General features: G+C 44.1%; 1 long non-coding RNA gene across 1 annotated transcript; it reads left to right on the top strand.

The window, feature by feature from the left end:
* The first annotated feature begins 6,997 nt into the window (after window positions 1–6,997).
* LOC146761711 (uncharacterized) lies at window positions 6,998–7,867 on the top strand. The gene is made up of 2 exons (XR_014942471.1): window positions 6,998–7,336; window positions 7,635–7,867. It is a non-coding gene; the product is annotated as an uncharacterized LOC146761711 (long non-coding RNA).
* The last annotated feature ends 3,508 nt before the right edge of the window (window positions 7,868–11,375 follow it).

Below are 11,375 nucleotides of genomic sequence, written 5' to 3'. Positions count from 1 at the left end.
CAAAGCCTTCTAAAGCTAAACAAGCCCAGTTCCCTCAACCTTTCCCCATAGGAGAGCTGCTCCAGCCCTCTCATCATTGTAGTTATTGCATTCTTTGCAATCTCTTGCAGCCTGGGACTGCTTTCTGCCTTTGGTTAGATACCCCTTACTACTTTTTTCTTGTGACATCCTCCCTACCATACAATACATACGACAACTGCCATTTAGTGTATATATAGAGAGGGGTTGCTTATTTTAGTACCAATTGTCACACCTGTTATAAACATACTACTACTACACATTCTGCTTGCCAAATATATAATAACAACTGCAGTGTTCTTTAAAACTGAGATGGAAAGTGGCTGCAGTGCACTTGCTTTCAGTGATGCATCCAGGCCGGAGTTATTTGGGACTGCAGTGGTTGATTCTTGTTGGCGAGGAGGGAAAGAATATTAAAAGCTAATGGCCAACCTTGGAGTAGCAGATGTCTGATACTGCTGGGCTTTCCTAGTGGTGAGGAAAGATAATTTGGGTACAGGAACGGAAGCTGGTCTGTATTGGATTTAACTTACAAGAAAATGCTACAATAAAAACCAAATAAAAAGGAGATTTTTAATGTATTTCTGCACTTCTTCAAATAGTTGTGGCAAATGGAAGAAGGTTTAAAGTGTGCAAGAATGGAAAGCTTTCATTCCATCTCTGAGAAGCGTGCCAAGCGATTAAAACTAAGGTAAAAAGGAATCTGTGGAAGAAATGAAGAGCGTAGTCTTCTCTGGAATGTGAGTGGTATGGAAATTGGATTTGTACTGTCATAAGTAACAACAGGTGATTCGTGGCCTAATAGGAAGAGCAGGCGGACGTGGATTTTCACCATTTACATGACTGGAAATAGTTGAAATCCAAGAAGGAGGGACAGCTGCTGCACAGCAGAAGTATCCAAAATAGCAATGCACCATTTTCATAAGAATCTTGGAACGTTGATGGTCAGCTTTTGGAGACTCACAAACAGGATGTGGTAGTGAAATTGTATTAGAAAACAATACCTTCAGTGAGTTCTAGGGTCACCTGGACTGGAGAGAAACGGAGAACTGGCAGCATGGTGACATGCTGAATTTCTGGGTTTTTTATGTTAAAGTTGGTCTGAACTGTTGTAATTGTTCTTGAGCAGAGGCAGGCGTGAGCGATCCTGCAATGTTCAGGGATTTCCTTCTGGGGCTGCATTTGGCTTAAGGACTACAGCTGCTACACACTAATAAGGTAACGTGGTGCCTGGTACGTGAATTTGGTTTGGCTTTGTAGTAGAATTCACACTGCAGAAAGGATGCTTGAATTCTGCCTGTCTTTTATGTCAATAAGGGCAGTTTGTCTTCCACTTAGATTTGATTCTTAAGTTTGAAAGGCCAGCATTTGCCAGCAGTTCTGTATTTGCCTCCACACACATAGTGTATAGTGCACAGTTTATTTTACATATCTTTAACTTACATATCTTCAGGATACAGTATGTGAGATGAGTCACAAGCAAATGCCAACACCCTTCACTTGGTGGGCATGGGGTCTTTGCAGTGCTGCTTTAGTACAGGTGAATCAACTGCTGCTTTCTGTAATGCCACTGACTGCAAGAGTTATTGCTGGAGTAAATCATGACACCTTCATCTTGCGAAGGTCAGCGTTTGCATTTTGTACAGCCAAGGAAAACAAGTGTAATGTATGAAATCCTGCTAGTGCAGCTTCACTGTGCCAAGGAGCTTTGGATCAGACATAAGGAGTTTTTCATGGAGAGGGCAGCCAAGCACCAGAATGGGCTGCATGGGGAAGTAGTGGAGTCCCCATCCCTGGAGGTATTTAAGAGATTAAAGGGATGTGATTAAGTGATGAGACTTGGTAGGCCAGGTGGATGGTTGGGCCTAGTGACCCTAGTGGGTCTTTTTCAACTGAGGTTCTGTTCTATGAATTTGGTATGATTTTCTTCATTTTCTTGAGCATCATTTGAGCCCATCAGCAAATTATTGCAGCATTATACTTCTCTGAATCTTTTATCTCCAATGAGAAGAGAGTTTGTGGGGAAACAGGGCACAGTTGTTTTGTATGAGGAAAACTACAGGGGAAGCTGAATTAACTGGATGATGGAGAGCTTTGAATAGCAAATGCTGTTGGGCAATACTGTAGCATTCAGGTTAGAGCCTAAAAAAAGAAGTATAGGTCTGCTCTCTATTCACTGGCCTGTGCTCGGTTATTCTAAAAGGAAAGTGCTTTTAGCTTTGGTATTATGTAGGCTCATTGAGGACTTCTGCTGTCCTGCGTGGTGTGCCTAAATGTGCTCTTAAAATCTTCAGTGCTTTGGCTGAATAAATGAAAGCTGCTTTCTCACCTCTAGAGAGCGCCCTTGAGCTGCTTTTTTGGAGCAGGCTCAATAAAACTCACAGCTCTTACTGAGTGATTGAGGTTTGAACTTAAACATTTGACCTTCTAATTATTGCGTCCAGATCCAGCTGCGTTTTCCATTGCGTGAGTTACCTGCTCTGGCACACGGTGCTGCACAACCACCAGTGGTAGCAGAAGGGAGATGGAAACAAGCCTGGATGCTGGAAGTGTTTGTCAAGATCATGGTTTCAATGCAAAGCCAGCCCAGGAGCAGCCGTGCCTCTGTTGTTCTCATCCAGGGGAAGAGGAGGCTCCAGTCAGAAAAGGGTTTTCAACTTAACATTGCCTTAAACATGATGGAGAAAACAACTGCAAAAGCAAATACTGATTTAGAGTACATGGAGCAGCCTCACTCCAGTAGAACCTGTTCTCCACCTGGGGCAGCCAAGGACAATGGCCAGTTCCTTACCAGTCTCCTTCAGCTCTGTCACTCACCTTTCATCGTGTCATTGGCTGCTCTTTCCTGAGTCTCAGCTTTTGTCCTTCTGCTATTTTGACTCTTCTCTCTTACTGCCATTCTTTAATACTCCTTCACTCTACCAGAGGCTGCAGTTCTGAATGCTTTCACGTTGCTTAGCAATATTCCTCCTCCCTTCTCAGCAGCTTGGTTTTCTTAGAAATATTCCATGTTTGCAGCCCTTGCTTGTCCTCAATTCTGATGTCTCCCTAGTCTTTATCCCCATAGCTAAATAACAGTCTAACTTGCCGAGTTCACCCACGGTATTGCTAAGACTTGGGCTGTACTGTTTTGGAATTGCTTATATTTCACAAGATCCTTGCTGGCTGTGTAGTTGTTAGGCTTGCAGCCTGCTCGTTGCTGCTTGTCTTCCCCAGACACTGATGATGACAGTGATGAGCCTGGGCTGCAGTTTAACACAACAGACTGAATTCAGCAAGATGAAATAGGAACGTTAAAATGTTTCTTGAACATCAAATGGGTGCAATGTAAATTCTTCACCTAAAAATGTGTTAAAAGTTGTGTCTGTAAGCTCCCTTCAAGTGCTGGAAGGCACAGTAACATCTCCCTGGAGCCTTCCCTTCTCCAGGCTTAACAAGTATTCCTTGGGCTATAGGTGACCTCTGGAGGTGTGAGGAGCCCCAAACCTGCTCGTGTCAATTGTTATTTCTTCTTTTATTTTCTTCAGAGAAATGAAAAAAGAACCTGCCCCTTCAAAATGATGCATCGGCAACTGCAGCATCACAGCCATCTTCCAATGCCACCCAGTTTGCCTGCTGGGGCATCTGTTCAAGTGCTGAATAGATGGTCATTGCCATCACATCCAACCCTATGATTGCTGCTGTGATGGCCACTATTAGTGCAAATGGCAGTTTCAGGCCCATTACACAGAGTGCATTCAAGAGGGCCCCTAACCTGTGGAAACTGTATAATTAAACCATTTGGGAGCTCTTAGGCCAACTGATACCAGAATGAATTATGGTATATGCAGCTTCTTGTTTTTCTAATGAGTAATGAAGTTACCGCTAGAAAGGAGCTGTTTCTAATAATTCTCTAATTTTCAAATGGAAAAATATATTGGGATAATTACTTAAGCAGAATCTAAAAATAAATTCTAAGTTCATTAAAAACAGCTATAAATTCACTGAATACTTCAGCCGGCCTTATTAAAACACATTGCTTCAAAGAGTGGGAAATTGTTCTTTTGTGGTGAGATGAGAAAAGTGGTTTTAATAACAAAAGTACATTTTGAATATGAAAATGCAAGCGCTTCAAACCTTACCTTATAGCTTCTGAAATGAAAAAGATGAATGGGTCAAGCACTGTCCTGTCCCCATTTCAGTTAAAGACAGTCTTGCCACTTATTTCAATCAGGTACCAGTGATGCTCAAAGTGGTGAATCTAACCTATAATTTCCCTGCTGCGCTGCTTTGCTGGGAGATAATAATTCACCTCTTTCAGGCCTTTGTGTCTCTCATTAGCTCTCATTCAGGAACCCCAAGGAGTTTAACAGTGGAAACTGAACAATCATGCAAAATCCACTTCTGCTTAAGATGCCAATGTGGGGATGTCATCCCTCTTGAACTCTTTCATAGCGCAACAAATCTGTGAGTTCAAGACTTGAAAAGAAGATTATTGTAGATTTTACAAACATCTTTACAAGTGGGTCAGAACTGCTCTCTACGCTATTAATGGGATCCCCATTGGCTGTAGTAGGGCGTAGGCAGTTTGAGGTGTCTGAATCTCCTGCTGAATCCCAAGTATTGTTTCCATACTGCTGTGTCCAACCCGCTGTGGTCCTTCCACTGAGCTCTCCACAAACTCCTGTTTTGCAGTGTTATGCAGGGAAGCTTTAAAATGAAGCATTTGTTGTTGTTGCTGTTGTCGCTTCTTAACTATTCTTGAAGCTATTACATGTGTTTGGTTCTTTTTTCTCCCTCTCCTTACTATGAATCACGCAGGGAAAATGAAACAAAGGTGATGATACCACCTGCTGCGTGTGAACTCAGTCCCACACTGAGCACATGCGTTGTACGGGTGATAAATCTGCATCCAATGACAGCAGATTTGGGCTCATCACTTTGCCTCAATCATCAGAAACGCAGGCAGTAAACAACATCCAAACCCAACTGTCTCAGCCTGCCATCTCTCGGGGCCAGCTGAGTCACGCTGCTCACTTTGCACAGATGTGGTACAACAAACCCGCGGTGCACATTGAGGGCTCCCAGCTGCAGGGTCAAACTGCTAATAAATTACCCATGTGCCAAGGTGATTCCCATTGGTAGGCAACATTGCCATGGGAGAATTTCTCCCATGTATTTCAGTAGCGCAGACATTTTCTCATTCAATGCTGAGTAGATATGGATAAATTCTTAAGAGAAGGTGACCTTCAAATCTTTATGTAACACTTATTTTCCATTCATTCATGACAAATTTCACTTGATAGAAGCTGGTGAATGAGTAGATTTACGCCTTACAGGATCGTGTTTGATAACAACACCCACAACATTTCCACAGCTTAACTTCTGCAGCTGGCTCAAAATGGCGCACTGAACTGGAGCTTATCTGCTGGCAATACATGTAGCCTTAAACAGCCAAATAACACTAAAAATCATGGAAATAGAAATGGAAATAGAAATAGAAATAGAAATGGAAATGGAAATAGAAATAGAAATAGAAATAGAAATAGAAATAGAAATAGAAATAGAAATAGAAATAGAAATAGAAATCTTTCTGGCTGTTAAAAACTGACATGAAATCAGGTACTCATGAGGGAGAGTGATGCATGGAGAATGTCTAATAAAGAATGTGGAGAATCTGGGGAGTGCAAGACGCCTGTGAGATGCCACACTTGAGAGAGCACAGTCTGGGTCAGAGGGCGGGTGAGAAGAGCCTCTCTCAGAGGACTCTTCTTTGTGCCTTCAGACAGAGCTGTACCTGAGATCTGTCCATATCAATTATTAGTAACAAGGAGCAGTTAAAGCAAATTCTCAACACGGGCCTAGAGCTCTGGTGTCTCTGGAGCAGGATAGATGGACAGATGGGCCCAGCAGCTCTCTCAGGATGGGGCAGCTGAGGAGCTGCTGCTGCCCGGGGGTGACAGCAGCCCCCTCTGACAGTGCTGCTCTGTCACTGCTCCATACAGGGAACCAACTCTTGTCACTGCACAAAGGTGAAGAGCTCTGTCAGTAGTTCCTCACTATGTTCTGAGAATTTTTATACGTATTTTTGTGTTTTTGTCTTTGTTCTTTTATGCACTGTATTCAGTGTGTATATATTTACTCAGGCAGCAATCCAACACTGGAATACTCTGTTTCTCTGGATTTGAGAAATAAGGCACAGAGCCAGAATACCAAATTTCCAGCCATGTTCCAGTTCTTATTTCAGTTGATTCAAACCCAAATACTCAAATGTATTTAAATGTCCCTTTGCACACAAAGTATGACAGAGAACCAGGAAACTAATAATGGAGTTAACTTCCTCAAAGAAATAAGAATGCAATTAATTATTTAATATAATTACCAGGCCCAAACAGGTTGCAAGACACTGCACCATCACTAGGCCGCAGCTGGCTGCTCCAGCAAAGCGCTCCTTCCCAGATCTGACCCGCTTCCCCCTTCAATTTGCTTGCACAGAGCGGTAGCAAATGTCAACAGTGACCAGTGAGACTGTCTGGTCCTTCTCCTAGGTTACTGGCCTCTGAATCTTCACTGTTTACAAACTGGCACAGTTATGTTCCTTCAGTGCTTTAAGATAGTGTAGATGGACTTGCTCTTGGCAGAGGCAGCAGATCTCAACCAAAGAAGACAGTCTCCCTCATAGGAAAAGGCTCAGCCGTTCAGTGCAAAGGGGAAATGCCACTCTTAGGCTGCTGAGGTTCTGCATCCCCTCAGAGTCCCAGACAAACTGACAATGGGGAGGCAGAGCTTCCAGCCCTGTGCCACCCCCAATAGAAAAGCACACAGCCCTGTTGTCGTCAACCTGAGAAGGATTGGAAGAAACAAACAACCTGCTGAGACGGGCACAGATAACGGAGACGGATTTTGAAGCTGATGTAAATCCTGTTGGGTGACGCCGGGTGAGTCACTGCAGTGGGTGGCAACAGTTTCACATAATAGCGGTATCATCTGCCTTCTCCCATTGCGCTGACACACGCCGCAAACACAGGCACTGTGCAGCAACGGGTGACTCACACCCTGTGTACCAAACTGAAATGGCTGAGGCCTCACAATATTTACAGTTGCATTTCACATCTTCACTTAAAAAGCGGTGCACAGGGAGAACTGCTGGACCACTGTTTCCTCTTGCAGCACCTGGGGCTGCCCGCACCACACCAAGGAGAGCACATGGATAGGACTCAGGGTAAGCTGCTGTAGACTGAGCAGTGCTGGGCATAACAGAAGAAACAAGCAGCAAGCTGGGTTCTTTCATAACCACATTTTAAAAGAATGGCATTAAATGCAGAATAATCGTGCTCAGGTAAGTTTACTTACAAGTCCCATTTAGAAGCATCTCAACAGAAACATTGGAGCTGGAAGGAAGATTCGCGCAGCAGGGGATGTTTAGCTCAGTTGTGCTAAAGCTTAGAAATACTCCAAGTGCTTTCTGAGTGGGGATGATTTCTGCTGTTTTAAATCATTCTGACTATTACATTGCAGAACTGGGTTTAAAAATCCAGCATGATTACTTCTAACTGAACTCTTACCTAAAACCCTGATAGCACCAGCAGATAACATCTGACAGTTCTCCTCTCCTTTTTTTTCTACCCTCTTGGCAGAGCAGAAAATGGTGCAAAGAATAAGAAAAGCAGAGAGGAAAATGTGCAGAGAGAATGCATTCTGCATGTGTGGTGTTAGCAACTCCCCCTGGTCACATAGCTCTCCTTGTAGCATGGAGCCAACTGAGCACTTGCCTGGAGCCTTACTGATTGTATTTAGACTTCACTGTGTTGTTGCTTGGGGCTTCTGTAGTGTATAGCAAAATAAATAAATTATCTGTAACCAATTAAAACACAGAGTACCTGCTTAATGTTGTTCTATCTGCAGATGGAACACATCAGAAGGAAAAAAAAATGGAGCTATTTTAATTAAGATTTGTGTGCGAGGGCCATAAAACTTCAGAGTCATTCTGCCAGGGACATCTTCAATGATAAATTCCCACACAGGATGCTGTTCGGTGCCATAAAACACTGAGTTTATAACTATGTTTTGTGCTTTACCTTTTTAACTAGGGACAAACTGTTGTCTTGGAACAGAGCACAAAGAAAGCAGGTTATGCAGCGGAGCTGTATGAGGTTTTGGGTGTTGGGAACAAAGCCGCTGCCACGCAGTCCGAGGTCCCCATGTTACCACAGCTGGCACCCAGGAGGGCGGCTGGTTTTCAGCAAGCCCATCTGCTCACTTCTCTCTCAGTACCACCCATAAATCACCCTCATGAGCTGTGTGAAGCTACCTTGGCTGTAACTGCAGATTGCACTGGAGCTGCTGCTCTCAGGCTCCTTGGCTGATAGATGATGGAACACCCTTAAGCAACACATTGTGCACTGCTGACAAATTTGGTCCTACAAAATAGTTATGTTTCACTACCTTCATTTATTTTAATAGGTCTGGGATATGCAGTGGGGCCAAAGGAAGATAGTTCACCATCTTCGAAAGGGAGATCTCAGCTTGCCTGTCACAGTGTGACATTGCTGTGGAGGTTCTGATGCCTTTCAAAGGCTGGGCTGAAGGGAATGGCTATTGGGAACAACCAGCAGCTCTCTGTGTTAAAAAGGAATACAGCCAAAACTGCAGGAATTGTTTAAGAGCGTATTTTTCCTCAAGGAAATATGTCCTCCCATTGGCAAGCTCTCCCTGTACAAAGTCATAGAGTCATTTATGTTGAAAAAGACCTCCAATATCACTACATCCAACAATCACCTAACACTGCCAGGTCTACCACTAAACCATGTCACTCAGATACATGTCTGCATGTCTCTTAAATGCCTCCAGGGATAGGGATTCCACCACCTCCATGGGCAGCCCATTCCAGTGCTTGACCAGTGAAGATTTTCTTCCTGCTATCCAACCTTTCCTGCTATTTGAATCCCCCCTGTGGCGCAAGTGGTAGAAGTGCCACCCTGCTACACAGGAGGCTCGAATCCCGGGGGTTGGACTCGATGATCTCTAAGGTCCCTTCCAACCCGCACGAGACTGTGATACTGTGAGACTGTGATAACCTAAACCTTCCATGGCACAACTTGAGGCAGTTTCCTTGCGTCCTTGATATTTTTCATCCCACTTTTCTGAACATCCCATTTCTATCATCACCCAGCTGCACACCTCTGCTCTGCTGAGCTGTTTCCACCCACCTGCCATGCTGGAATGCCAGCGGACTGAGTTCACGCAGCACAGGGTGATGCCACCTTCCAAAGGCAAAGGTATCATACCGTATTTCCACAGCCAAGGACACACTAACACGTTTAAATGCTGGGGACTTCCCTTCGGAAAGCTGAGGTGACTGAAATTTTCAGTTCATCGTCTCAGGAAATGTTGGTAGTGCTGGGGCACAGTTATTCACAGCTAGGAACAGCTCTTCTTCTAGGGGGTTCCATCTAATTTGAAACTAAATTGGCAGGCTCAGATGTGCAAATTTGAAGTCTTTTGTTATCTGGGTTTTGGGATTTTGGAGCCATCTTTAAAGATGAAAACATGAAGAGAAGTGGAAGGACAGGATAATTAACCTTTTTCTAATTATGAGCTGTTTGAAGACATCTTTTCAGACCTTCAGATGTAGCTAGAAAATGAGATGTAAATATCTCATTTTCAGTAAGTCATGAATTGGCAACTTTCTTGAATGGCCATGTCTGTGGGGTGCTGGTTACTTAGTGAAGATGCTGAAAAGAAGTAGGATATAGCACTGAAATCTATAAGGGCTGCACAAATGGCATCAGGACAAGAGGTTCCACCTAGTTTCAGAAGTGCATCAAGGACATAACCTGAGCTGATAGCTGGCAGTCACTGGTGCTGGTTGAGACAAGGATCTTCATCACCGTCCTCCTCCTTTCTGTGCTATTTTGGCTCTCTGAGGGGAGATCTCTACCATGCAAGAGGCTACATGAGTCATGAACAGACTGGTGCATCTCTCAGGAACACAGTGGTGCTCAGGATACTCTGTACACTTGGAAATTAGAAGACAAACGGCCCTTTCCCAACTAACCACGGCCCTGAACTGCAAAGTAAGTGAGTAGAGCTGAGTTTCTGCCTGCTTTCCTGTGCAAAGGGAACAGGTTTATGAAAAAATCTGGGATCTACGAAGAGGTTTGTCTGGCATACATCAGATGATGTACAACGTCATCTAATACAGCAAGCTGAGATACCAGCTAAAAGCTGAAGACAGGCAGGACATCTTTTGCCTAAACCTCCCACTGTTCTGAACTAAACATCCAAAGAGCATCTAAAAGCTGATATACAGCTAGCAAAGTCTTTGGGGTGCAAGACTGTTAACTCGACCCTGTGATGCTGTGAGGGGAAAGTAATAATGGGTTCTGTGACACGTCTGCCTGAATTCTATGAGGAGAAGTACAAAATCAAATTATTTAACATCTATTTTAAAGAATTGTAATTGTAAAGGCAGATCCTCCCCTTGTTCATCCCCTGCCTGCTCTGCAGCTGTAGTCCCCATGCCATGGAACAGCCACAGAGAGCAGCAAATACAGAGCGGGTGTTACTGGCAGCTATTGGAAACACACTGCTGCGTGTCATGCACCAGGCAGCATGAAACCAGAACAGCTACAGCACAGCACAAACTCTGTTAATAGGATTTATGTGAGACCATACTGGTACTAATGATTAATAGGCAGAGATCACATTTTACTTCATTGCTAAGCTCCTGGCATGATGGGAACAGCACGACAAATTAAATGAGACAAAAGAATTGCATTCTCAGTCTCACTCCTGCTAGGCTGAAGCACTTCAGGTGCTGAAGGGAAACAAAAAGTCATAAAGTTTCTCCCAGTGCCATTGCTGCACATCTCTAGTGGTAATAGTAGTAACGAAACAGAAAAGCAAGCCCTGTGTTGTTCTCTTGCTTCTAAATGCTTTGGAGGCTGTGTTAATAAACCATGTCTGAAGATGTAGCCCCTGTGAGTGCAGATAGAAGTTAAACCAAAATGCTGCAAAGGGATGTGAGCACTCAGCACACTATAAGAGCTTTCCCAATGTTTAAGTTAAAGCACATCAAAGCACACCAAAAACCTCCCAGGGGGTCTGTGGCAGTGGGTGCTCTCTGGAATCACTTCACAAAATGGCGGTGTGAGATGAACACCTGAGGAACCATCAGGCTCCAAAGACACAGGGGTGGTCAGCAGCATCAGAACCCTCTGTGCCCCTCTGTACCACTCCACAAGGTGCGTGGAGCAAGGTGGCCATGGATCGTCTGAGGTGCTCAGTTCAAGAAGGACTCTAGAGAGCCCAGCAGGGAGCAACAAAGATGATGTGAGGCCTGGAGCACCTCCTGTGTGACGAGAGGCTGAGACCTG

The sequence above is a fragment of the Coturnix japonica genome, chromosome 2, assembly GCF_054131305.1.
Source record: "Coturnix japonica strain WE chromosome 2, WE-NBRP24, whole genome shotgun sequence".
Lineage (NCBI taxonomy): Eukaryota > Metazoa > Chordata > Aves > Galliformes > Phasianidae > Coturnix > Coturnix japonica.
The sequence above is the reverse complement of the archived record's forward strand: the minus strand, read 5'-3'. Positions and strand labels throughout refer to the sequence as shown.